This window comes from Saccopteryx bilineata, chromosome 3, assembly GCF_036850765.1.
Source record: "Saccopteryx bilineata isolate mSacBil1 chromosome 3, mSacBil1_pri_phased_curated, whole genome shotgun sequence".
NCBI lineage: Eukaryota > Metazoa > Chordata > Mammalia > Chiroptera > Emballonuridae > Saccopteryx > Saccopteryx bilineata.
In genome coordinates this window covers 6,002,546-6,027,598 of record NC_089492.1, presented here as the reverse complement: position 1 = coordinate 6,027,598, position 25,053 = coordinate 6,002,546, and the positions used below count along the sequence as shown (strand labels likewise).

General features: G+C 44.6%; 1 long non-coding RNA gene across 5 annotated transcripts in view; it reads right to left on the bottom strand.

The window, feature by feature from the left end:
- Positions 1 to 19,734, bottom strand: part of LOC136329449 (uncharacterized) — a 31,613-nt gene extending 11,879 nt beyond the window's left edge. For 2 of the 5 annotated variants that reach the window (XR_010730197.1, XR_010730196.1), the window contains exons 1-3: positions 19,351 to 19,734; positions 17,684 to 18,602; positions 17,484 to 17,566 (exon numbers count right to left, since the gene is read on the bottom strand). This is a non-coding gene — a long non-coding RNA (uncharacterized lncRNA). Of the gene's footprint in view, positions 1 to 897; positions 1,608 to 2,196; positions 2,350 to 16,850; positions 17,002 to 17,483; positions 17,567 to 17,683; positions 18,603 to 19,350 lie in introns of those variants that run through there. The other 3 variants (XR_010730198.1, XR_010730194.1, XR_010730195.1) reach the window with 3 other exon arrangements.
- Between the last annotated feature and the right edge of the window lie 5,319 nt (positions 19,735 to 25,053).

Below are 25,053 nucleotides of genomic sequence, written 5' to 3'. Positions count from 1 at the left end.
AAAGGCGCGCACCACACGTGCGCAGGGAACCGCGGGACACACCGCTGGGAAAGGCGCGCACCACACGTGCGCAGGGCACCGCGGGGCACGCCGCGGGGAAAGGCACGCACCACCCGTGCGCAGGGCACTGAGGGGCACGCCGCGGGGAAAGGCACGCACCACCCGCGCACAGGGCACCGCGGGGCACGCCGCCGGGAAAGGCGCGCGCACCACCCGTGCGCAGGGCACCGCGGGGCACGCCGCCGGGAAAGGCGCGCGCACCACCCGTGCGCAGGGCACCGCGGGGCACGCCGCGGGGAAAGGCGCACACCACACGTGCGCAGGGCACCGCGGGGCACGCCGCTGGGAAAGGCGCGCACCACACGTGCGCAGGGAACCGCGGGACACACCGCTGGGAAAGGCGCGCACCACACGTGCGCAGGGCACCGCGGGGCACGCCGCGGGGAAAGGCACGCACCACCCGTGCGCAGGGCACTGAGGGGCACGCCGCGGGGAAAGGCACGCACCACCCGCGCACAGGGCACCGCGGGGCACGCCGCCGGGAAAGGCGCGCGCACCACCCGTGCGCAGTGCACCGCGGGGCACGCCGCCGGGAAAGGCGCGCATCCCCTGTGCGCAGGGCACCGCGGGACACGCCGCGGGGAAAGGCGCGCACCACCTGTGCGCAGGGCACTGAGGAGCACGCCGCCAGATAAGGCGCGCACCACCCGTGCGCAGGGCACGGAGGGGCACGCTGCCCGGGATGTGCGCACCACCCGTGCGCAGGGCACCGCGGGGCACGCCACTGGGAAATGAGGGCGATTCCCATTGAAAAATAATAAAAGACTTCGACAACCAAAATACTGTCCTCTGTGCAGGAAAAACAAGTCTGTCCATACGGCATAAGGCTAGAGAATGCCAGGGGCAACAACGACGGTCAACAGGCACTGGTGTGCATGTTTCTCTTCAGCCTTTGAAATGACTGGAATAGTGTCCAGAGTCTCCACTGGGACAAAGTGACCACACGCATCCTGAATGCCGTAATTCTATTCGTGTTCACAACTCCAATCACAAAGAAATCACCCTTTGAAATATACTTTGGAATCATTTTTTGATAGTCAACTTTTTTGAAGGCAATATTGGTAATAACCTTCACTTTTACAGTCAGACAGAACTAGGCCAATACTTAACTTCATGACTTTGAAAAGTGACTTTTATTTTTCTGTGGCTCCTTCTGCAGCCTGAGACTTTAAAATACTCATCTCGAAGGGCTACTGTGAGGATTAAGATAATATACTGCCACCCAATGCTGAGCTCAGTATCCGGGCACACAGACAGCATATAACAAATGGCAGGAGAAAAGGAGGGAAGCAGATTCCTTTTTTTTTTTAACATTCTTTTTTCTTTTTATTTATTCATTTTAGAGAGGAGAGAGAGAGAGAGAATGGGGAGGAGGAGCAGGAAGCATCAAGTCCCACATGTGCCTTGACCAGACAAGTGCAGGGTTTCGAACCAGCAACCTCAGCGTTCCAGATCGAGGCTTTATCCACTGCGCCACCACAGGTCAGGCAGGAAGAAGATTCTTTACCTCTTCTTTGCAACTTTGTTCACATAGCTTTTCTTATTTTCTTTTTTCTTCTTCTTTTCCAAATGAAAGGAGGGGAGAAAGAGAGAGACTCCCACATATGCTCTGACCAACCGGGATCCACCACCCAACTCCCATCTGGGGGCCAATGTTCTGCCCATCTGGGGCCATGATGCCAACTGAGCTATTTTTAGCACCTGGCCCAATGCACTCAAACCAATCAAGCCATGGCTGCAGGAGAGGGAGAGAGAGAGAGAAAGAGAAAGAGAGAAGAAGAGAGAGAGAAAAAGAGGAAGTGCAGGGGTGGAGAAGCAGATTGTCTCCTCTCCTGTGTGCCCTGACCAGGAATTGAACCTGGGACATCTACATGCTGGACCAACACTTTACCACTGAGCCACCAGGCAAGGGACAGCTTTTCCTATTTTCAATTTCATTTTTATGAGTCCTGCTTATCCTTCAAGACCCAGTTCAAATGCCAAATTCTCTATGAAAATTTCACCATTAAAATCAGCCACATAAAAGGTATTATAGATATACATCAATAACAGAAACAATGAACACCATCTAGTGCTTACTAAGTGTGTCATGTCTACTACCTCATCTAGTCCTTCCAACAACCGTTAGGTGGGTACTAGTCTCACCTTCTTTTCTGTTATGAAGAGTGCCACATAGGAGCTGCTGGACTGGGCTCTGAACCCCGTGGCCGGGCTCTCCCAAGCTGCTCTCACCTGCACTCCATGCCTCCACGTCAACCGAGAAGGATGAGTAATTACTGCAGAGACCTTCTGAGAGATGACGGTGTTATATTTAGTACAGCTGAAGATGTTTTCTATGCATGCTAGAATCATTCACGACGGAGAGCTTATTCACCCTTCATAGAGAATACTTCCCAGATTCTAGTCCCTTCCTCCTCAGGCATGGGAGATGGCACTTCATCCTCGTGTGACCCAAGAGATGGAGACTGCTTGATCACTCATTACATTAGATTATCAAAACATGCTGTCATCTAAGACGCTGTGCAAATATAATACAGTCATCAGGAATTGATAACTTTAATAGTCTAGACAGGGTATGCTGTCTTTGCGGGGTTTGATTTTATATACATACAGTGTCAAAGATACTCTGTGTAGAAAAAGATACTATTTTTCAAAGTAAGGCAGGCTTAAGTGTATAGAATTGAGTCTTACCAAAAAAAAAAAAAAAAAAAAAAAGAAAAGAGAACTTTCTTTGTGTAGGGGACACAAAAGTTAATAGTGTTTGCTTTTTAATGGAACTTTAAAACAGAGACTCAAGAGCAAGAATAAAGCATACCTGTCCAAGGGATGATGTTTGGGTTATACAGAAAATGATAAGCTCTTGAAAGAGGATGACTTAAAAAGAAACTAACATTTCTCCATAATTGTAACAGTGCTGCTTTATCTACCTGAACTCTGAATGTATTTTTGTTACTTTATTTTAGGATTCAGAACATGTTAGCTCATCAACAATAAACTTCATGTGTTAGTTTTCTTAGGAATGGTCACCCCAAAATATATAGGGTGAAGCAAAAGTAGGTTTACAGTTGTTTGCACAGAAAATAATACAGTAATAAATAGTAATACAAGAATAAATAATAATACAATAAACTTTTGTGTACTCACAACTGTAAATCTACTTTTGCCCCATCTTGTATATATGGCAAATGAGTCAAAATAAAGAAAAAACATCACTTTTCAGTTTTCTTTAAAATTTTTTCATAAATTAAAATCTGTATCTTTTCTTAAATGACTCTAAAGGCAATTCTACTTAAGATAACGTTGACATCAAAGTGGCTTACCACTGGCCAGGGGAACATACAGAAAGGGCTCTCAAGACAAGTTTTACTGGCCAGACAGGGGCTAGGCAGGTAGAGCCTAATGTAGGGAGGGACTTCAAATTCACTTATGTTTAGCCCAGGGCGATGGCTGGGAGGCAAACAACACGGGAAAGGTCCAGTAGCTGAGGCAATAGGATGCAGACTTCACTGAAATAAGGGGCCATGCAAGCATACCCACCTCCGTAGTCAACAGCCTGAACGGGAGCCCTGACCAGACACACCCACCACAGGCTCCCACAGCACACTGAGCTAGCCTTTATCGCGGGTTAAGCTACACGGCAACTGTTTACTTGTCTGATTCATCCCACTACCCTTAGTTCAGGGACAAGTGTGAAATATCATAGGTGTGACTGAATGAGCAACAGAGAAGGCAGCAAATATAAAGAAAACTGATCTCACTGTACTTCCCCGGTTCCATATTTTGCCCTAAGAACCATCCTACAACTAAGAGGATAATAAAAACCTTATTTTATTTTACTTTTCATTTTTATATAATGTGAATCATTTAACCTCTTTGGATTTAAGTTGCTTCTTTTATAAAAGTTAGAAATTAAGACTAAATAATCCTTAAAGTCCATTCATCTCAATGATTTCAGATTCTATGATGGCACTGTCTTCTAATAATAAAGATTTGTCACTACTTAATGAATGCCTGTTTGTGGTAAATAATTGCACTTATATCTGAACCCAAATTTGTGTTCTTTACTACTACACCAGCCAACTGCCACATAAGGAAAAAAATCCACAAAACATTATTTTTGAAAATATATACACATGTATAACATACAAGTGCATAGCTATAAGAAAAAACATCCACAAAACATTATTTTTAAAAATACATATAAGTGTATAAAAAAGTCTTAGTAAAATTGAAAAGACATACAACAGAATTTGCTTTAGATAATGCAGAGTAGGCCCTGGTAGAGTCTGCCTTGGGTTTATACACCTGAAAAACGAAGATGTATTTCATGCTAATGTATGTCGGACAACTAAAATCCAAGTCGTGTAAGTAGGCTGCCGATATCTCAGCACTAGGTTCGTGTTTGCAGAGGTCCATGGTCACATTTCCACCTACTGATCATGCCATCTCCTTCCTTAAAACTCTGCAATGGCTTCCCTCAGCACTCAGAACACGGTCCAATCTCCACCCTGTGGCCTGCAGGTGGCTGCCCGAGCTGGCTCACCCCGACTTCTCCACCATTCTCCACCAGCACCCCCAGATCCCCTCTGCCAGACAGCTTATCACAAAGACCCTCACATGCCTGGTTTCTTCAGATCCTTCCAGGGTCTACTCAAATGTCACTTCCTCCAAGAGGTCTATCCAGTCAAGTGGCTCCCAGCTGGGTAATTTATTTTGACTGTCCTAAGTTGTTTAGTAGGTGAGAAATTTTCAAACATGACGGATATAAGTGGTAACAGCGAGCCGGAGAGTACTTCGCCTCCCCCAAGCTGCATGGAGAACGACCAATCACGCAGGGGAACTGCGGCCCACTCCAAGGCCACTGCTCTCGCAGCCTGCAGGGGTCACCCTCGCAACTCCCTGTGCTGGGGAACTGGCCTGGTGATCTACTGCGTGTCAGGATTCCGTATGACGGCCTTATGGAATGGCTCAAAGAGAGTCACCTCAAAGAATTTGCACATGGAACCGTCACCAACCCAGAACTCGGGGCTCTCAGAACCCCTCAGTGGGGTCCAGCTCGCTCCTGGACAACAGAAGCAAACCTTTAGGTCGCGCCCTTAGGAACAGGGCGTGTGCAGCCAGCACAGTGCGCACTTCCATCTGTTAGGTGACATGACCCTGCTTGGCCTCTATCCCAACCAGCGGCTTACAGGCCCGGAGGGGGCGGGGCCTGCGGAGGGCAGCGAGCTGGAGCTGGCCGCAATTCCTTATCGCCATCTCCCTTTGATGTTCCCCAGGGCTCTTATCACGACCTGAAATTATGTAGTTCCTTTGTTCCTCTACTTGCTCCCTGTTTGCTTCTCCTGTCACGCCCGCCAGGACAGAAGCTCTATCAGAGCAGGACTACGCTCATCTCTCTCACTTAACTTCACGATGGCTCGGTGAACACAGAAGAGCAGAGGCGCAGAGGTCAACGACTGAGCAAAGCAAGACAACGACGTACACTGATGCCTAAGACGTGAATGTGTATCTTGATTCCCACACTAGATTTCCTTTTCAGGTGTGAGCACCTCCACTTTGCTAATTACCCAGGTTCTAGACTCTAAATCCACCTCCATTTTTAACCTCTAAAATATTTAACAATTGTTATACGCCTATGATGAAAAAAAATAAAAAGATGACTCAAATGAGGTAACGACTGGATCCTTAAAATGCAACTGCCTGCCAGATGGTTCCAATAAACAAGAAAAGAGGTGACGTAATGACTTTAGAAAGTATCTCAATTCATATTTTTGAAGGCCGTGCCTAAAGATAGGTGATGCTAACCTGGACTGAAAAGATGGCCGTGTCTGTGTAAGAAGAGGGGAGAAGGCTGCAGTTAAATAAAACTAGGGCAGCAGCAACAAGAAACTGGACTAAAACCGCTGAGGCGCTGGGAGGGTTACGTTTAAGCCTCAACCTGGCTAGGTTTTGTGTCTAGACATTTGGTCACACAACAATCTAGATGTTTGTGTGTAAGCACTTGTAGATGGAACGAACATCTACAATCAGTTGACTTTAAGTAAAGGAGATTACCATAATGTGAGTGGGCCACATCCAATCAGCTGAATGCTTTCAGAGTGAAAAACTGGTTTCCTGGGAAAAAAGAAATTCTGTATCAAGACAGGAACAGAAATGCTACGTAAGCTTCCAGCCTGCTGGTCAACCCTCGGACTCGGGGCTGCCACACCAACTCTCTTGTCTGAGGTCCCAGCCGGCTGGCCTGTTCTATGTGAATTGTGGACTTGCCAGCTCTTACAATTGTGTGAGCCAACTTCTTAAAATACATCTCTCTCACACATACACAGCCTCCCACATGAAACTGTTGATACACACTACAAAATGGAGAGAGCTGAAGACCGTCACACAGTGAAAGAAGCGTCCTGTGCCTGCGCCACAGCAGCTAACATCAGAAAACAAACAGCAGGGCCTGGGAGTGACGGGGCCGGGGGCTCCAACAGAGGAGAATGCTTTGGGAGTTATATGTTCAGTGTCTTGACTGGGGTGATGGTTTTATGGGTATACACATATGTCAAAGCTTATCAAATTGTACATTTTCAATATGTGTAGTTTACTGTGTAATAATTATATTGAAATCCAGTTGTTTTTTAAAAAAATAGACAATTGTCAGAAGGGATGAGGAAAAAATTAAGATTTATAAATCATCTCAGCGGAAAGAATAAAGGCCTGCTCCTTACTTGGGACAAACTGCCAACAGATGACCTAGAGAACTGCTTCACACCATTCTTGAGTCAGCTTTTTCAAACAAGAAAAGTGACCTTTAATCTTGGAAGAATAAAAATTAAAGGGATAAAAAGAAATTGAGGCTCAAAATAGGAAGGAGAAAAAGAAGGAATTATTTTTTAAAGGTATTAATAAAATTTGTATTTATAGATCAAGAAAAGTCATATTCTAAGACAATGAATGTATCTGCAAATTTGGTAATTTCCAAGGAATAAGAAAGAAGGGCCATGCGAATGGATGCAGAACCCATGCAGAATTCAAGAACAGTGCTAAAGTCGATTAATATGGAACGGGCTTTTGTAACATTACATATGCTCCTGTCCTCAACCCTTTCTACTGCTCCTTCTTGGTGTCTTTCTGGGTCCCTGCTTCTCGTACCCCTAAACACGTGTGCTCTCTAGATCCCTGTTCCTCCCGTCTCAGTCTACAGCAGGGTCACGACCTTCCAGAGGACTCATGATTCCCTTTCAAAATCTGATGAGGGCCATGGCCCCAAACAATGTGTATTCACATAACAATTTACATGTAATTATTTCAAAGGTTTCAAGAGCTCCCACAAATACTGACCATGTGTTCCTTAGCTGTCAGGGTAAAGGGATTCCTTGCAGTGTCCCACCCTGTCTCTACAAACCCCACACAGTGTGAGTGAGGTGTACACACAGCTGTGGCAATGGGCATTTTGAATGCTGACAAAATTCACATAGAGCCTAGGTTCACATATTATTTTTCTAGAGATTTTGGCAAAATAATTCAACTAGACAGATTTGTAGGTTCCCTAGATTTATGAAGAAAGTTTCTGATGACTATTCTGTAGAAGCCCATTCTGTTACACATTGGTTTTACAAAGGACATAGAAAACATGCTTACCAAATTCTAGAGATAAGTTGTGACAGTAAGTAGCTGGACCACAGATCTGGGATTTAAAATACATGAACAATTCAACCTAAAGGTAAGTAAGGTAAAGGGCACAAAAGACCCTCAAATTCAAAGACCTTTTCATACATAGACTCTCCTCTTCCCCAACTACCTATAACCAGTGACTGGTGGAAATGTCATGGATCCAGCAAGACTGCAAGCTCCTTGAGGACCAGTCTTACTCATCTTCACAGAGCACCCTCCGTGCTGTCAGAATACATACACTGTTTGGGCTACAGTATGCTATGGTGACCATGGGCTCCAAAATCGCGCTGCCTATCACACAAGCACTTCTCACTCATGTAGAATGTCTAGCACAGACCGGCTTCCCTAGGCCCTGTCATCCTGGGACCCAGGCTGCGTGCTCCATCACCCGGGGACTGGCCCCAGCCAAAGCGTGCTGGTCCAGGAGAGAAAGCAAAGAGCTAGCAGCAGAACCATGCGATGAAATTCCAAATGACTGTTCACACATGGGACATGTCACTTCCTCTAACATCTTTACTGGTCAGGGAAAGCCAACTGTCCAAACCTGATGTCAACAGAGTGGGAAATGCAACCCTCCTGCAGAGATGACCCAGGTAGGGAGAGACAACAAATACTTTGACCAATTATTTACCACAGGGCTTCGCTTTCCCAACAGAAAGCGCTCAGTAACTGGGGGTAACTGTTTCTATGCCATGCCATAAATACCAGGGGGCAGGGACTGTAACCTATCTTGCTCCCTGGAAGCCTCAGCCACAGGGTGCTGGCCACACAGTAAAGGACAAGCTAAACGCTTGCAAAGTGAATGTGAGATCTGGAATCAAAAACCTGTGACAAAGTATCATGTCTGCCGATCCCTGACTTAGTGAGAAGTCCTTTTTCTCTTCTGACTCTTGGGTGATTCTGGTAAAGACTAAATAAAAATATTTGTTAAATACCCATAAAACGGTGCCATATTATACAATGTTAGCTCATACCTATAGATAGTCCAATGGGATAAAACTTTATAAATTCATTTAAATTTATATATTAATGAAATACATAATATCCTGCATCTACTTTCAAAGCATCAGCTGGCAAGGAAAGAGTAAGAAAGATTAGACTTAAAGCAATTAACATGAAAAAGGGAGGAGGTTTTAGCTGACCACAAGTTCAATATGATCAAAGGGTAATGTGGCTGCCAAAATAAAGTAATGCAAATTTCAGGCTGCCTTAATGGACATCCAGTACCCAGATAAGAGCTTCATTGTATTCAGCGATCATCTGACCACAGCTCAAGTGGTCCCTTCAGTTCTGGCCACCATATTTTAAGATGTATACAGACAGACAGACTTTCTCATGGGTTTAGCGATGTGGATGGAGAACGGTCTGTAAACCATGTCATGTGAATATGGTTTGAGTTAGGACTTTTCCCCTTAGCGTAGCAAAAAGACTTGAGGATTTAACCACCATTCTCAAATACTTTATGAATTCTGTGTGTAAGAATAAGTTTCACATACATAGCCCTAGACCGCTAAGGGCCAGTTTAGGGAAACAGACCTAGCTCAGAGAAGTTATTCTTCACAACTGTAACCTTCTACAACAAGGGCAGGTGACAACACGGTAGAGATGCTATGAGGAGACTGAGTCAGGTGGTAAGTCGAACAGATCTAACTCACTTTACTCCTCTATAACTAAAATTTGTGAGGCATTTGAAAATGTCCAAATAGTATTTTTTTTTTCTGATTGAGTAGTATTAAACATAATTACAACAACAAGGAACAAAGAACTGAAGTAAGAAGTAAAACAAGAAGTTGCCTGGTTTACCAAACACAGAAGAGCATGCTGCCGAAGGGAAATGAAATCTCAAGCTAGATAACATGGAACACGGACACAAGGTCTGGGCTTGTACAGAGGAAATAGGCTTTGTCTAAACCGTAGTTATTCTGGAAGTTGTTTTTCCACGTATGACCTACCTTCTATAATTTCCAACGAGGTGCAAAAAACATTTTAAAATTCCTACCACGGCAATCAAGCAATAATACTGCTAATATTAAACAACTGTTGTAATTACAAGACAACACTAGTGTTATCGATCAACTTGACTGAGTATTCAAATTTCCCATGGCAGACTACTTACACATATGCCACTGGCATTTAAAAATGGCCCCTTGCTAATGTCTTATTTTGCTTCCTTACTCTATTGAAAATGCAACACTTTCGACTCCCAACCCCAGCTGCCAATCCACACGCATTCTCTGCACACTCCGGCCTCCCCAGCAGGTGCTAAGTAGGGGATAAAGAGAAACACCAGACTTATCTTCACAGTCCAGCCCCTCATCTTCAGATCACTCAATTAGTTTTTAAATTCCTTCCTTTAATGAAATATTTCTTAAAGTCATCCACTAACTTCCCATTACATTTTAACTGCTACACAAGAGAAAGTCAAAGCAGGCTATAAGACACACTGGGTATTATGTGTTATTTCTTATTGTAACCACTCTTTGCAAAATATCTTGGGATACAAATTTCTTCTTCCCTTAAATTTTTCCCAGCAACCTAAATGGGCATATTTATAACAGGATTTCCTTGTACTGACATAAATTACAGACACCTACTTATTGCCCTCACTGCAGGTGCAGAGAAAAAATGTGAGCTTAGAAACAGCTTATTGATTTGGCCCTGGATGCTTGGCTCAGCAGTAGAGTGTCGGCCCAGCGTATGGGAGTCCCGGGTTTGATTCCCGGCTAGGGCACACAGGAGAAGCGCCCATCTACTTCTCCACCCCTCCCCCTCTCCTTTCTCTCTATCCCTCTCTTCCCCTCCAGCAGCCAAAGCTCCATTGGAGCAAAGTTGGTCCCGGCGCTGAGGATGGCTCCATGGCCTCTGCCTCAGGCACTAGAATGGCTCTGGTTGCAACCAAGCAACTGCCCAGATGGACAGAGCATCACCCCCTGGTGGGCATGCCGGGTGGATCCCGGTCAGGCACATGTGGGAGTCTGTCTCTTTGTCTCCCCGCTTCTCACTTCATAAACACACACACACACACAAAATCCCCCAAAACAAACAAACAGCTCATTGACTTATTAAATTTGTATATGCCTTTCTGGAATGAACATATATTCATACATTTAAAAAAAATCTATTCTTCCAAACCAAAAAAGTAAAGGAAAATGTAAAAAGTGAAAAAGCGGAACACCTATCCTCTAACGAAGGGGCATGAACGCAAGGACTTCTTTGGTGCCAGTTAGGCTTGTTTGACTTGTCACTGGATTCCTACACTTGTTATCTCGCACTCTCCTCTCTTGTGGCACCGCCAAGAACTGCACAGGTCACAGGAACACACTGCTCTGCGCAGAACCAGGAGAACATAGTTTCATAGTTTCAAATCACCCGTGTCAATCCTCTAACAGAAACATCTATATTCCCCTGGGAGGTGGGCGAATGAGTCAGGAAGGAGATAAAATAGTTGCCAGTTTGAAAACATAATAACCAAATAAAAATGTTAATTTTCTTTTAAATTACATATATACTCATGTATTAAAGCAATTATTTTTAAATGATGGAAATAATACACAATGAACATTTGTTTAAATAAGAAACCACCAAAATTAATAACATGTACTATTTTCTATGTGCTGGGCATTCTTAAGTGTTCAATACACATTAACTCATGTACACCCTTCACCACAGCCATTTAAAGTTGTTTTATCAATATCTTCATTGCACAGATTAAAAAAAGGAGGCACAGAATGGTTAAGTAACTTGCACAGGATCACACAGCTATGGACAGGCAGGAAAGGGACAGTTCTAGGACCCATTCTTTAACCTTTTTGGGTGGGTATCACTACAATACTTTGACGTTTGAAGGTCTTTTTGAGTCTGTTAGCTTTAATCATATATGAAGACATTGTTTCATGGGCAGTCAAGACTATATGTATATAATTAAAATGCTTTCTCAACCAACTTTTAAGATCAGATGATTGAATCCAATACATCACTTCTTTTAAATCAATAGTATCTAATCTAACATAATCAAATCTAATTTTTCATGTAAAATATATGTTCGCCTTACTACACTTAAGTGTAACCACAGGTGCCTTTTATATACTTAGCATAATAAGTATTATAGCTTCACACTATTTCACTAATGATACTTTGCACCGGCTAGATCTGGGATGTTTTATTCACATGAATGTGCATTAAAGTAATTCTCCTACTTCTCAAATTCTAAATGGGATTATTCAACAGACATCTGAATACTTAATGAACAAGTAGTATGCATACAAAGATAAAATAGAGGGTCTCTGCTCTCAAGAGGCCAAAGTTACAAGACAATGAAACAAGTACTTTTATGCAGTTACAACAAAGGTTCCAAGGAACCCAGTTCCGCCTAACATGGCAGAGTGATGGTAGTCCCACGTGCAAAGGCATGTAACGTTTTCTTCTTAGGGCATATCAAGCAATTTCAATAGAAGCAGCATGCAGAGTGTACACGAAAAGCAAGGGAAACAGTGCTGATAAATGAAGAACAAAGCTGGAGCAGGATGAAAAGTCTTAGAAGTCATAATAAAAAGACCCATCCGCTGCAAGGACTTAAGCAGGGCAGTGATGAGATCAAATATGGTAACAACAGTGGCTATCTCTCTCTTTATTTTCAACAACAGAACTCTGTACTCAAATCCTATGAAAACTTCCACGCTTAAAATTGATCAAAGTAAAACTGCATTGGTGAAAATTGGAATAAACCTGTTCAACTTCCTTCAGAAGCCTTTATAAAACAGTTTCAAAACTACTGCTTTAGAAAGAAAAATTACTGTATCTACACAATTGAGTTTTATATATATACTTCCTGTCTCTCCCAACATGATTCTAACTTCTCAGGTGTAAGGATTCATTCTCGTTTCTCTTCAATTACAGAACGAGGCATAAATAGAACTAAGCAAATAGCACTGGGCCTTCAAAATTAACCACAAAAAGTTATAATACAGAGAAAGGAAGATAAAGATTAATTATTAGTTTTCACACTCGAGTTAAACTATAATTTAAGTGATCATATTTTCTAACCTAAAAGTTAGAATTTATGGTTAGACATAATAGCCACAGAATATTCAAAACTGGTAGTGTTGGAAAATATAAAATTACTATTGAATTGGTATGATGAAGTTTTTTTCAAGACTGATGATGTACTTGAATTTTCTTAACAATGATTGTACAGTGGGAAAACCCTTCCCCACTGATCACCTGCTCTCCCACCTTATAAAATCAGTAGTTCTAAATGTGATCACTGAAAATGATCACCAGTGTGAAACTGCTTATCTTTCTCAGAGCCATCTAACCTGTTCCCAGCAATACCACGTAAAACTGATTAAAGATATGCATACACCTTTCCTAACAATTACTGCTCTTGATTCTTCACAGGGAGATGTGCCAATAAAAAAGCAAGGTTCCAGTCCTAGAGGAAAGGGATTTAATGATTTAATGTTTTATAATAAACAATTATATTTACTTTATACAATCTAATCTACTCCCTACAATCCTCCTCTCTGCCAGCAATCTCCCGTGCTCCTCACACTCACATTTTCAGGGAATGTGCCACTTAAATAGTCTCACGAATTTTCAAAGTGTCATCTCCTTTATAAATAGTAGATTAATTAAAAACAAATTCTAGCCTTGCCTGTGGTGGCGCAGTGGGTAAAATGTCAACCTCGAACGCTGAGGTCCCCAGTTCAAAACCCCATCTTGCCTGGTCAAACACATATGGGAGTTGATGCTTCCTGTTCCTCCTCCCTTCTCTCTCTCTCTCTCCCTCTCTCTCTCTCTCTACCTCCCTCTCTAAAATGATTAAATTAAAAAAAAATTCTGTCTGACCAGGTGGTGGTGCAGTGGATGGAGTAGTGGATGGAGTGTCAGACTGGGATGCAGAGGACCCAAGTTCAAGACCCTGAGGTCGCCAGCTTGAGCGTGGTCTCATCTAGTTTGAGTAAAAGCTCACCAGCTTGGACCGAAGGTCACTGGCTTGAGCAAGGGGTTACTCGGTCTGCTGAAGACCTGTGGTCAAGGCACATATGAGAGCAATCAATGAACAACTAAGGTGTCGCAATGCGCAATGAAAAACTGATTATTGATGCTTCTCATCTCTCCGTTACTGTCTGTCTGTCCTAGTCTATCATCCCCCCCCACCTCTGTCTCTGTAAAAAAAAAAAATAAAAAATTTTAAAAACAATGCTTAACACATATCAAGAGTTATAGAACAATCTTAGTTTTTTCTCCATCAGATAAGACACTTAGAAAAAACCAACTCCCAACCACCCTGGGCTACTCTACCATGCGTTAAAAGTTCTCTTACAGAATGTGGCTGAAGGCCAACTATTACAATTATTAAAAGGAGGAAGAGAGGAGAGAAGCAGAGGATATAAATTTAATCCTTCAATATATCATTTAACCAACATGTACAATATATTCACCAACAGACATGTTTAAGGAATGGTACTTAAAACAGAAACAATATAAATGTCATTGTAAGGGAAATACTGTCCTATCTGAGACTGTAAACTCAATCCATCACTTAGCATTCAGTGGATCACTTCTGGTCATACTCTATACTCCTGAGTTTGCAAAAAATAGCCAATTAGTCTACTATAACTTTGGGGGAGATACAGACAACTCTAATTACAGAAAAAGAAATTATATCACATGTTCCAACTAAAGTTGCACATTTTGGGGAAATAGCTTAATAAATTACTAATTTCTACTTCTTTCCAATATAAAAGTCTGAGGACTATCAAATAATCATTAAAAAGCAATGACTTTTTTGTAAAGGAAAGCTTCTTTTTATAAATATATGCTTAAAAGTAATCCTATAAAAACATAAAAAGATCCTCATGTAAAATAACAACCAAAACAATACACAGTATCAAATAGTTAACTATATACATTTAACTATATATCCAATTAGGAGGTTTTAGAGCAAAATTTCTATCTCTTGCCCATTTAAGGGCAAGTTAAACAAAATTCCTCAGACAAATAGATATTTTTAAACGAGACTGAACAATTACTACGTTAATCTTAATATATCAAATAAAGTTCACTTAAAACAAATGCTAATAGAAATTTTAAATCATACGAATGTTTCTTCACATAGTAATACAAAAAATGTTCATAAATTGTCTTAAGATAAATTTATATGTTCTTCTAGTTTGTGAAAATTGTAATAACCTTTCTATTGAGAATTACTTCTGATTAAACCACTTCCAATAACTGAAATCCAAACAATCTCCCAGATGGAACAGATGGAAAAAAAACAGAACGGTTTTTATAATTCTGAATTTTCTACTGATACTATAGAATAGACAAGCTGACCAACACTAAATGCTAGCATGACTGGAGTATAGGAAATATAAACATGTAATAAAGAAAGAAAATCCTTTCAGAAGAATGAGGAAAATTCTGTGATCAAAATTCTGAACTCAGCTTTTCTTATTTTTAAAACTTTTCTCCAAATTTCTGCAGATTATAAGGTCTAAATATTTTTAAATTTGACTTGGTGGACTTATATATGTTAGTATTAAGTAATAGTTTATGCTTAAGAAGCCTTGCAAACATATTTTCAAAACTCAATTTACACAAAGTATGTGCACTACTGATTGCATTTATAGAAAAGAAAACTGAGAATGGAAAAATTAAGTGACATTTAAAATGTGACAGTGGGTTAAATAATGAAATTGAGACCATAAATCAGTCTTAAATTCCAATTAAAATTTCCAATCATTACCTCTTTTCTCGGATCTTCGCACATGTATTTTCTAAATGAAGTCTACTTACCTTTTTTTATGCATGTGCTTGAAAAATTTTTTAAATTACATACCCTCATTAATGATAAACCAAGTAACAAACTTATTTACCTCACCATGCTCTAACATTAGCAATCCTTTGAGATAGCTTCTTGGAGTTAAAAATTAAATACTTCTCTTAATATCACATCTTTAATCTTCATTTTTACTCAATTATTCAACAGAGGAACTTAAGAGCCTGCACTAAAACATCAGCAGCATCCTTCAATCTGTTCCCTACATTTTTATAATATTCAATTATCCTAAAGTTGGGCCCTGATCCCATAGTCAGCATGCAAATAATTTCATTTTTTATGTCTAACGTATAAAACAACTATTAACACTCTCAAAAGATATCTGAACACTAATATACCTGCATGCTTAGTTCCTATCCTGTAATTCCCTTCTCTAAAAATAAGATGTCTCTAAAAGGGGGAACCAGCAATGTCACTCTAAGGAAGCCAGGCATGAACAGTATGAAACAAAGTGAACTTGATTAATTATCCTTAACAAAGTTTGTGTCTGGCTCCTCTCCTTCTGACTTAGCCCAACAAAGCTTGAGCTAACACATAAATAAGCAAGCTCTACTCATTAACTCATACTGTTTTCCCTTTTACATCACCAAAGCAAAATGATTCCAGAATGACAATTCCAGTATTTCATTGTTATCTCTTGTGATTCCAAATAAACCCAAGTGCTCTAACAAAAAGAAAAAAGCTCCCTTGAAAGTTTAGAGTATGTAAGTTGTTCTTTTATCAAAGTAGAATTTTTCACAAGTGACCCAGAGAACTGCACCTGAAGGACACCAAGCCTTTTAGTTCAGGAGAATAATCGGCACCTAGAGAGAAAGTCAAGGTCCTGGTTTTCCTACATTTGGACTTTAGACCAAATCTATTTATTCTGAGTTTGCTGTCGTCTGGGTATAACCACTGGGCCTCCAGGGCGGCAGGACCATCGTCCTAGTGAGAGCAGGTTGTAACAAGGTGCTTTTGATACCTCGGGAACTAAACCACCTTGGACGGGGCTCCAGATGAACCTGACCATAAAATTCTGGTATTTTAATTAGGTTTCAATATACTCCTTACACGGTAAAGCATCAATCAGATGATAATTTTCCCATTCAGTTAAAACAATAATAGAGAGCACATAAGTAGCATAACTTTGAACTTAAGAAGGCCATAAGTATTAATTTTGCCCCCAAACATTTTTTGGGAAAGAGACAATTCAAGGAACATACTGATAAATCTTATATTACGCCAAAAACCTGTTTCTAAATTATTATATGTCAACCGATTTTTCATCAATCAAAAAACATTTTACTTATTTTACTTTTTAAAAATTTTCATTTATTGATTTGAGGGGGGAGGAAGAGCACTCAACAGGAACATCCATCTGTTGTTGCATGTGCCCTGACCGGGGAGGAACCGGCGACCTCTGTGCTTCTATATGACGCTCTAACCAGCTGAGCTATCTGGGAAGGGCAAATCAAATCATTTTTATAAGTAACATTAAAAAAAGCATTAATTACTTGAAGACCCCTTTTAGTAAGCCCTTTTCTGGAATACATAATTCTCATATAGTACTGTAACCAATCACTGTTTAATTTGTTGGGTAATCTTATACTTGTAAATATCAAATTTCCTCAAGTGAGCACAGCTGCTTCCATGGGCCAACTTCAGCCCAGCATTACTGCCCTTCTGCCTATCTCCCAAGTTCTAAAAACCTCGCCCAAAAAACCCAGCTGGTCATGTGGTAGAATACACAACACTACAAAAGTTTAAAAAAGAAATTAAGTGATTTCTTTTTAATGCAAAACAGAAATGTAAACATATTCCCCAAAAAAGGTCAATGAAGTATTTGCAAAAATATCAAGATCTTTGTATCTCGGATCACTTTCCCATGTGTCTTTATCGCCTAGAACACCCAGAACTGTTTATCTCCATGAACACTGACCTCTACGACTGCCAGCAAGGTCAACGGGACCTGCAGGAGGGGACACGCTGGGGAAGTGCTGATCTGCCCAATTCTATGGTTCCCTTTAAAAAGAGAGAAGGAAGGAAGAAACAAGAAAGAATTTATTTACATATCACAGGAAATGATGTTTTAGGTTGTCAAGTTCCAGCACCCCATCACAGGATTGAACATTGGCATACGTCAGCAACAGCCAATAGGAACAAGAGGTAAACAGGCATCGCAGCACAAAACCAGGCACAAAAACTCCACAGAAGGAATCAACAAGACCTCCAACTGAATCGCCTCCCTTACATCGTGTACTGAGAGCCTTTGGCATCCTGGCTACGTGCCACGATGACTCAATTTCAAAATGAGAGTTCTCTGTTGTCAGAACTTTTTGAAAAGGATAAATAACCAAAGATCATTAATCAAAAGAAGCACCCAGGCATCAGAAAGGCTTAGTTAAGGAACAAGTATGTATATGCCTAGCTGACCAATTACCATTAAATTCACCAGAAAGGGTGTCTTGGCTGTTCTCGTATCCTGCACCAAGGACTCCAGACATTTCCTCAGCTGTCACAATCCTGCACCTTTCATAAACCAGGTATTTTCTTGGGCGAGATTTAAATTTTCAACACATTACCCACTTGGTATTATCTGTTTAGGCCAGACTCAAAACAAGCTTATTACATGTAAACGACTATATCTGAAATTTCCAAATTAACTTTCAAATACGAAAAAAAGACATGTCAGAGCTAGTGCATGGTCATTTAAAAGTGACTCACAGGAGAGCAGTTCAACTATAAATATCTCATTCTAATGTTTGGTAAGTAGGAAGAACGCATTATAATAGTGGAAAACCAAAGGAAAAAAATCAGTAGAAGCACTGTTTTTTCACAAGCAGCCGAGTTCTGGGCTGGGCGCAGTCTTCCAATACCTCCAGGGAGCTTCAGATTGGTGGGTGGCACTGGGTCAATGCGATTACTTCAACCCGGGTTGTTGTAACTACACTCCACTTTGACGGGCTCCAAAGCTTATTACAAAGAGGCGACTGCTACAGCATATCCAAGTCCTTCCGTGTCCTCCTCTTTTTCTCCCACGGAACACGGCGCCTGACACCTGAAACTCATCAGACAAACATTACCTTGTTTCGGGGCTTTCGAGTTTGTACTTATTATTTTTAAAGTCCCACTGGGCACAGATTCAGTTAGGTGTGTGTGTGTGTGTGTGTGTGTGTGTGTGAAAATTAACCCAATTCCTGCATAAGCAGGTAAAGGACTTAGGACCATTCGAGCAGTTCCCTCTCTCCCAAGTAACTTTTTTATCCTTTAGTCCTAAAATAACCGCAAGCCACAAACATCAAACATTGGCATGGCAACGTCCACACATCATGCCCCGGTGCTACCCACGGTCGGAGTCTTTCAGCTCCGGTTCCCACCCAGGCCGATCCTCTCCGTCCCTCTCCCTCCCACCCTGGGCTCCCCTCTTCCCCCGAGTTTTGTTGAAATCCGCCGCTGTCGCTGGCTGGGGAAGAAGCGGGGCGCCTCGTCCCAAGGGCAGACTTTCCCCCCAAGTGCCCCGCAAACACTTCCCGCGGGGCCCCGCGCGCACCTGGCCCGGCGCCTCGCCCCGGCCCCGCGCCCCCGAGCCCCGCGGAGGGGCCGCCCTGCCCACGGCTGCCCGGGGGGCGGCACTCCCCACGCCCCGAGCCCCACCACCCCGCGGCCGATCCCCAGAGGCCCCGCGCCGGGCTGAGCCCGCGACGCCCCCCAGAGGCCGGGGCCCGAGCGCCTGTCAGCGCCCCCGGAAGGGCTCAGCCCGGCGCCCCGTCCTCGTCTGACATCCGCCCCCCGCCCGCCGCACTCACCTGGCGGGCTCGGCCACGGAGGTCGGGGGTCGCGCGGGGAGGCCGCCCGTCAGCCCGCCGGGCCCCCACCCTCCCTCCGACGCCCGCGCCCGCGCCCTCGCCCGCACCCGCACCCGCACCCACACCCGCCCGGCGCGCGCCCCAGGCCCGACGCGCGCCCGCAGCGCCGGGGGAGGGGGCGCGGCGAGGACGGACACGGGGTGGGGGGGCGCGACGGGAGCGGCGGCTCGCTGGCGGCGGCGGAGAGAAAGCAGACTCGGCCGCGTCCGTCATGGCGCGCGGCGGCTCCTGCGGCCGCCCCACTCCCTCGCCTTTAGTTTGACCTTTCCCTCCAGTGTGTCGGAGGGAAAGCGCCAGCGCGCGCGCGTGTGCTGGTCTCTGTGAGTGTGTGTGTGTGTGTGTGTGTGAGCGCGCGCGGGCGCGAGCGCGCGCGCGTGGGGAAAGGGCCGGGTTCGCTCCTCGACGCCTGACGTCACTGTCATGGCAACGGCAGCCCCGCCCCTCGCCTCCCATTTCCTGCCCCCGCCCCTTGTGCACGTTCCGGGGCCTCACGTGCTCACCCACACGCACGCAAGCACGCACGCACGCTTGGAGCGCGTGCGCCCAGAGCGCTAGGAGGGCGTCCGGGTGTGGTAGGTCGTCTAGGCCTCCTCGTCCGTCTCCGGGAATTCGACCAATCCAGTGAGGAGGAGCTGTGGGCGGGGCGGGCTCGCGTAGAGCGGCGTGAAAATTTTCCCGAGACGGACCGAAAGCCCTTCCCGAGCGGCTGTGCGCGCTGGGTGGCGGAAGGGGTGCGGTTGCCCGGGAGTGTAGGGAGGAGGCGGGAGGGGCAGGCAGGCACTTGAGGGATGGAACCTGGGAGCCCAGTTGGGGGGAAGTTATGCCCTATCATGCTGGGAGCTGCGACAGTCAGCCTCACACTCCATTGCGGCATGGCCCCCGCCACTAACGCTGTGTGACCTTGGACATGCTACTTAAACACTCCGAACTGAATGAGTCAATTGGGGTCAGTTATATCCACCGCGGTGCTTGTGAGGATTAAAAGAAAAGGTGGGAAAATCTTCACCTGGCACATGGTAGACCCAAAATACTGGGTGTGGAGGCCACAACCTCCTTATTCTACAAATGGGGACACTGCCGGGGGGAGGGGATTTAAAAGATTAAATGACTTGTTCGCTATCAGGTAGTGGCTAAGACCCAGGCTTCCAGTTCAGTCCTTTTTCTCCTGCCTGGCGTTCCCTCAGGGAGCGGAAGAACACATGCCAGGAAAAGAAAGCTCCCGTGACTATCTGTGGAGCTTTTCTTTCTTTCTTTCTTTCTTTCTTTCTTTCTTTCTTTCTTTCTTTCTTTCTTTCTTTCTTTCTTTCTTCCTTCCTTCCTTCCTTCCTTCCTTCCTTCCTTCCTTCCTTCCTTCCTTCCTTCTTTCCTTTCTTTTTCTTTCCTTCTTTCTTTCTTTTTTTTTTTTTGTATTTTTCTGAAGCTGGAAACGGGGAGGCAGTCAGACTCCCGCATGCCGGGATCCACCCGGCACGCCCACCATGGGCGATGCTCTGCCCCTCCGGGGCGTTGCTCTGTCGCGACCAGAGCCACTCTAGCGCCTGGGGCGGAGGCCATGGAACCATCCCCAGCGCCCCGGTCATCTTTTGCTCCAATGGAGCCTTGGCTGCGGGAGGGGAAGAGAGAGACAGAGAGGAAGGAGAGGGGGAGGGGAGGAGAAGCAGATGGGCGCCTCTCCTGTGTGCCCTGGCCGGGAATCGAACCCGGGACTTCTGCATGCCAGGCCTACGCTCTACCACTGAGCCAACCAGCCAGGGCCGGATCTTTTCTTTCTATCCCACCCACCCCCTCCGGTGCGCCATAGCCTTAGTGCCACTTTTGGCGTGGAGCTATTTGGCTTCTTCACTTGCATCTGAACAAGGAACAGAAAGGGTGCTTTCCGAAGTTCCTTTGGGGCCTCTAAATGTCCTCTAAACTAGTTTTGGTTAAAGTTTAAACATGGGAACAAGGAGCTCCGGGTCCTCTACAATTGCTGGCTAGCTGGGGAAAGATTAACTTAGTGAGCCAACATTTATCCAGCGTCCACTGAGTGGCCAAGATTGCCTCTCCAACCCCAAAGGAGCCTATGACCTTAAAGCTGTGTAGGCACCTGTGGATTCAGATGCACTGGTGACCTCATCGTTACTCAAACTTGTGCGGAGAGCTTTCTTCTCACTTAGCTCTTAATCACGTAAGGCCGCCCGTTAGTTCTTGAAGGTTGTAGTACTAATTTGGTGTTAACTTTTTACAGATTTGGTGTTTACAGTACAGATTTGGTGTTAACTTTTTACGAAGTACTAGATATCTGCCCCCCCCCCATCTTGTAGCCCCAAACCTAAACCTCATCGTGGTAAAGAACTTCACCCAGTGCCTCAAACATGCTCTTACAGTTCCCCCTTCCTTTCCAGGAGTTCATTCACTTGACCCTAACAGGCTTCATCAAAAATGTATAGTCTCTTCCAAAAAGTCTTGCTGGATCTACTGAGTTGAAATGATAAGAGTCCCTTTGCTTGGTAACTACCTTACTTAGTCGACTTTGTGTTCCGTGCTTTATGCACGTCACCTACAGAAAGCTGCTGTGAACATTGAGGTACAAGTTGGCTGTTCCTATTCCTTGCTCCCGTAACATCTTATGGTCTAATATAGCACTTAGGGCCCATTCCTTTAAGGCTTGATGTATTTGCCTTTTCCCATCAGACTGTAAAACTCTTTCATGGCAGGAATCGTGCTAGTTGCACTTTGCATTTCCAGCGCCTTCCTCAGTACCACAACACTACTGAACAACTATTCGATAGCTATTGAATTGGCCGCCTGGGCTCCCTGCCTAGTTAATAAAGTTGTTAGGGGCAGGCTTTACCTTGTTTATATCTCTGAACCAAAGATTTTCTGGGAAGTTAAAGAGTTCCCCATAAATCTTGGATTACTCTAAAATGTACCAGAAACATGGTCACACTCATGCCAGGAAAGAAGGCAGGCACTGGCAGTGACAGAAGATACTGAGCGGAGCAAGAAGTAGGAGGTCCAGGGAAGAAGAGGTAGTGATTTCTTAACTGCTGTTGGGGACCTGTAATGAGAGGTTTTTAGGTGTTGTTAAGGACGAGGTAATAGGCAGGTTACTCCAACATGTGTCGGTGATATGGCGCCTGGAAAGGAAAATGATGTAAAGAGGAGGCTTGAAAAAAGATCAAACAGTGTTTGCCTGCTCTGAAGCGGCAGCCTGTGTTCCTTTCTCTGATTCGGCACAATAATGCAAAGCACGGTGGTATTGTGTGTGTGTGTGTGTGTGTGTGTGTGTGTATGTGTTGCACTGCTCTTCGTTTGATAGGCTGTTGAAGTCATTGTGTGTGTGTGTAAATCTTTCTCAAACCTAGTCCTCTTATTCCTGATCGTGTTACTGGCAGTCCAAGCACCCAGTAGCGTGAGTCAATTTCAGTTTATCCCCATCTCCCTTCTGTCAGTCTTGGAGTCCCATAGTCTTCATAAATGATGGTGCTGGCCACACCCTCAGCCACTGTCTAAGTGTGAGCCCTCCTATCTGTCATCTGAACAAAAACCTCATTGGTCTTTTTTACCTTTTCTTGGGCCAATCCAGCCCAACTTCCACCACACCCCACATCCCTGAGGGACTTATTCTGAGCCTATTCCCAACCAGCTTAAAGGTCTTCCGTGACCTCTTGCCTTTTCAGGAAAAAGGTGTAACTTCTTCAATGGTGTCTGATGCTTCATCCCCACTAATTTCTTCAGCTATGTCGCCCACGACTTTTGCAATAACTGGTTTGCTCCACAGATGTTGAAAACTTGCAGAAGCCTCATGTGTATCGTGTTCTCTGGGCACACCTACCTAGCATTCTGTGCTCAGGTCCTCTCTCCCAGGTTAATCCGATTTATGCTTTCCAGGTCGGTGAGAACATTCGTGCTACACACCTCTGGGGTAGCCCCTCTGGTTGTGCTGTGCGTCTACTGTATGTGTTTACATGTCTTACCTTCCCCACTGGAATGTGAGCTGCTTGAAGGCTGGGGCCTTGGCTTATTTTATTCATGTTTGTAACTCTAACACCTACCCGGTGTCTGGCACAAAATGCTCACTCAATAATTGCTTATTGAACGAACGAATGTATTACAAGCTCCATGAAGGAAGAAAGCTGTTACTTTTCTTTGATTCTCACAAAGCCAGACCCAATGTCATGCCGGTTATAACTAGGTACTTGAAATAACAACAGACGAACAAACAGATAGTAATGAGGTGTGGAAAACCTGCCATATATCAGAAACTTAATACTTTCCATTCATCCGGTCAGTTGATCAATCCCCCGTCAACCCTATACTGTGGACACGGGTGCAGATAAAGACACCAAAGCTTCAGGAGGGCGCCTGACTGGGCCAAGGTCACACTTTTAGTTGTTGGCCAAGTCAGGTTTGATTACAAGTTCACCTCATTTGGAAATAGACCATGAGGGGAGCTGTTCTGCTGCTGCTCGGGACTTTATACTTCCTGCTCTCCCCTGCTTGGTCGTGGCCATAGGCTTCTACTTCATGTCGGAGAAATATCGGGGCCCCCTCTGCTTCAACGGGAAGAAAGATGATTGCATTACATGCAGTGAAACATGCTCAGGTCAGGCTACCTGAGGAGGTGTGGCTTTCTTTTATTTTCAGAATGATGTTTCCATAGCTGAACTAGTGATTCCTTAGTGTTAGAATACAAAGTGTGGACAGGTAAGGCTAGGATGTTTCACCTGGCCTCTGGAACTGGGACCCAGCATCGCCTTTTTGGGGGCTGGAAAATGGAAATGTTTTTGAACGAGGGACCTTGTCAGTGGAATGAAGGTGAGTCTTAGGATGTGAAAGGCAAACCCTGAAAAGGGATGTTAAAAAAGAGCACCGAGGGAGCGTTTGCGTAAGCACCGTTAGGGAAAGGGGAAGGACACTCCGTTCTTGTCTTGAGGGACTCGTTGGTCCAGGAGGACTGAGAGGCCCCTGAAGTTTGAGTGGGGGCTCCAGCAGAGTTATAAGCACACCCTTGACTGGAGGGCACTTTCCTCTCTCTGGGAAGGTCAACATCTTTGACCGGAACATAAACCTGTAGGGGGAGGTGGTGAATGAGAAGGAAGTGGGGAAGAGAGCCCACACTTACCCAGTTACTCAGACCAGCTCAGTCATCCTGGGGATGAACAAGGTGAATGGCGTGCTCTAACTTCATAGCCTGGTGAGAGTGAAGTGTGGCACTGACCCACCCCAGGGGAGCTGTCCACATGGGCATCTCTATGAATAACATCCTTCTACACGGACCCACCCCAGGGGAGCTGTCCACATGGGCATCTCTATGAATAACATCCTTCTACACGGACCCACCCCAGGGGAGCTGTCCACATGGGCATCTACATGAATGACATCCTTCTACACGGACCCACCCCAGGGGAGCTGTCCACATGGACATCTACATGAATGACATCCTTCTATACGGACCCACCCCAGGGGAGCTGTCCACATGGGCATCTACATGAATGACATCCTTCTACACGGACCCACCCCAGGGGAGCTGTCCACATGGGCATCTACATGAATGACATCCTTCTACACGGACCCACCCCAGGGGAGCTGTCCACATGGGCATCTACATGAATGACATCCTTCTACACGGACCTACCCCAGGGGAGCTGTCCACATGGG